This window comes from Habropoda laboriosa, unplaced genomic scaffold (genome assembly GCF_001263275.1).
Source record: "Habropoda laboriosa isolate 0110345459 unplaced genomic scaffold, ASM126327v1 scaffold205, whole genome shotgun sequence".
NCBI lineage: Eukaryota > Metazoa > Arthropoda > Insecta > Hymenoptera > Apidae > Habropoda > Habropoda laboriosa.
In genome coordinates, this window is record NW_017100322.1 from 664,352 (window position 1) to 667,443 (window position 3,092).

Here is a 3,092-nt window from a genome sequence, read left to right on the forward strand (position 1 = left end):
AGTACAAGTGATATTTAACGAACCAGTTTTTTCATATCAAATGCGTTCGTGCATCAGCTCCATTCATACAGAAGGTGTAAAGGTTGGCACCACGATGGACTGTTCACCGGTAACACCGTTGTAGATATACATACATTACACCGTACCTGAGTACTTACGGTCTACGTCGCCGGATAGAGGAGAATCGGTTCCTTGTCTCAAAGTTCGTCAAAGGATCGTTGGACGCGAATGAGAGAGATAAAGGTGTTTGCGGCCACGCTCTCGTATAGATGCGTCAATAGACGGGTCGTCGTCCATGGTGGGAGAAGTTGTCCCGTCCTCTCACGCGGAGAGTCAGGTATAAGGAACTCCGGTTGGTCCCAGGTACGCTCAGTTCACCTTTCGTTAAGTTAGCTCGTCTTTTAAAGTGGCTGGCCCACATATCATCCCCCTTAGTAATACTCGACACGCGTTACCGTTCGCGTCGACGGCTTAAACTCTGGTGTGCTCTCGATAAACCATCAGGCTCTCTCGAACAATCTGACTTTCGTCGTAGCTGAGAGGACAGCTCGTGCCGTTTTCTCGCGATCTCGCTAGTCCGATTTTTCCGCCGTTCTTCCTCTCATCGGTGAGTTTTCACATTTCACCATCTCCACGACGGGGGGGACACGATCGACAATGTTTTACGGTTTCGAACGATACAGTGTATATACGGCTACATGGTGATATCGTGGCTAACTTTTTCGTCAATTCTTTTTATTTTTTTTTTTTCTGGGTTCACCGTAGATAGGGAAATTGTACAGGTTTTTTTTTTTTTTGGAACACCGTGTTTTGCACGACAGTTTTTGGAATTTTTATCGAATGGGAAAATGTTATGCAAAATATGTGCAAAGGAAGATTAGAGTGTCAAGAATTTGAGTTTTGTCGATATTTTTCTGTAATGAGGTTTTAATGCGAGTTTTTGAATATGTTTTCGAAGTCACACGAGACGTGTTAATGTTCACTTTGCAAGTGCGAAATTAGGTGCACGATTGTTCGAAGTGGTACCAGTGTAATTTCATTTTCGAAACTAACGTGCAGGTATTTCGGTACGGTGTTTCTTCAGTGAGCGATTAGAGTAGAGTACTTTTGGGTACGGTGCCACTTTGAAAAGTCAATTTGTGATCGAATCATTTTTATTTCGGTGTTTGGAAGAGTTCGTACTCTCGTACACGCGTGACGACAAAATTTCCAATCATTTCGAGAATTTTATAATAGTTTTATTTATTTAGGATATTTTACGATCGATTCTCACATACGTTTTTTTCTTTTGTTCCTTTTCACGTATAGGCGCAACACGGATTCGCTTGACGATTGCCATAAAATGGGTAAGCAAATTTCTTTATTTATTTATGCATTTCTTTTCATTCGAGTATTAAGACCAATTTTCACACACGGTGTTAAATGAAAAATCGACTTCGTTGGCTGTTAGTGCGAAGGAAACGTGGAACAATATTCAACATAGTTACCACTGTTCCGTAATTAAGTATTCCAACATACTTTTTCACAGTCACTAATTTTCTATGCTGACATATTCTAACACACTTTTCCACAGTAGATAGGCTTCTTCGCATAAACGTCTTAACTTGAGTAACTGAGTGTGGGTACTTCTTCAAAAAATTTCAGTTGCATCTACTTCCAAAATAAGTGCAGCGATAAAATTCGAAGTAGATTTACGAACGTGTAGATTGTCAATAATTGCGAAACGAGGCTCTTAATATCGGTCAAAACGAAATGAAAATGTTAATAATATCGAATATTTGTCATTTGAGAGTATTTTTCTTCGCTTAATGGTAAATTCTACTTCCAAACCTTCCAAAGTTTCTAAGAAAAAAAAAAAAGATCACCTCTCTTTAAACCTGCCATTCTAAACGCAGAATCCTATCTGAGAACCAAAAAAAAACAAAAATCCAAAATCTAACTTCTAAAACTGAATCAAATTTTTCAAGAACCAAAAATAACAACTCAAAATTTCTATAAAAAAGAAATCATCCATGAAAGAGCTCTAAGCTCTCCGTTCAAGTATCACCGACGTACAGGCAGTTACAAGGTGGAATAAAAAGTGAATTAAAATAGGAAATTAATCTGAATCAGGGAAATTAAATTGAACCCACTTGAAATGTACCACATCTCCGCCGGTCGTCGTCTAGCCGCATTGGAAACGGAGATCTCTCTGTTCGTGAAACGTGACGGGATACGGTGGAGATGAATCGTGTTGGAGCGGAACCGTGGAGTCGGCGCAGTTAGCGTGAATAAGAAGAATCCGCAGGAATTAAAGCCGTAAACCGGAGGTTCGAGTCGGTGGTTTAATCGGTGGTTTTAAAAGAGGAAATTTCATTCGTGCCGCGGGGAAGCTGCGTCGCCGCCAGAGTCGGTCTCTGTGTTGTCTCTCGCTCTCCCCTTGCCCCAGGGTCATTGGCCACGACATTGATACCGGCCACTCGATCGAGGAGAGCCGTCGCGGAGGAACCGCGAAATGAATCACGGCCAAATCAATTACGTCCACCCCCTAATCTAATCAAACCGACTCGTCCAGTTAATTGACTGTTTAATGTGCCGACGCGCTCGCAAATGATCGTGTCTGGGACTTTCTATCGGAAATGATTCGATACACGTACACTGCCCTCCAAAAGTTTCCGACCGTTTATCAGTTTACGTCGATATCGAATTTACCGTGAAGTTTGTCTTTTTATTTATGTTTCGCTGTTAATATCGCGGGGATTGGTAGCAATTTTCGATTTTTCTTCTCCATTTTGTAAGTTCGGGGGATTTAACAATTCGTCGGGAAAGTTTTGATCGATAGTGTATACAGGGTGGACTGTGTGACGTGATTACCTTGAATCATTCTGCAAGTGAACTGATCCGAATTTTTTTGCGAAAGTATTATGGTTTGGAAAGGCAATTAAGGTTACTGTAGTGCTCTTTCTTTCACGTTTCATAGATCGCCCTCGGATCTTTAGAAATCTCTATTTTTGTATGCCTAGAATGATTTAGGTTTGTGTTTTGCTGATTCGCGAGGATTTGCTTCTTTGTGTCGTAATGCAGATTTTCTTCCCTCTCTTCGCAACTGTGAA

The 3,092-nt window shown here is 41.0% G+C and overlaps 1 long non-coding RNA gene across 1 annotated transcript in view; it reads left to right on the plus strand.

The window, feature by feature from the left end:
• Positions 1–394: 394 nt before the first annotated feature.
• The window catches only part of LOC108574403, a 19,541-nt gene continuing 16,843 nt past the window's right edge, over positions 395–3,092 (plus strand). The window contains exons 1-2 of the long non-coding RNA XR_001891414.1: positions 395–607; positions 1,309–1,346. This is a non-coding gene — a long non-coding RNA (uncharacterized LOC108574403). The remainder of the gene's footprint in view (positions 608–1,308; positions 1,347–3,092) is intronic.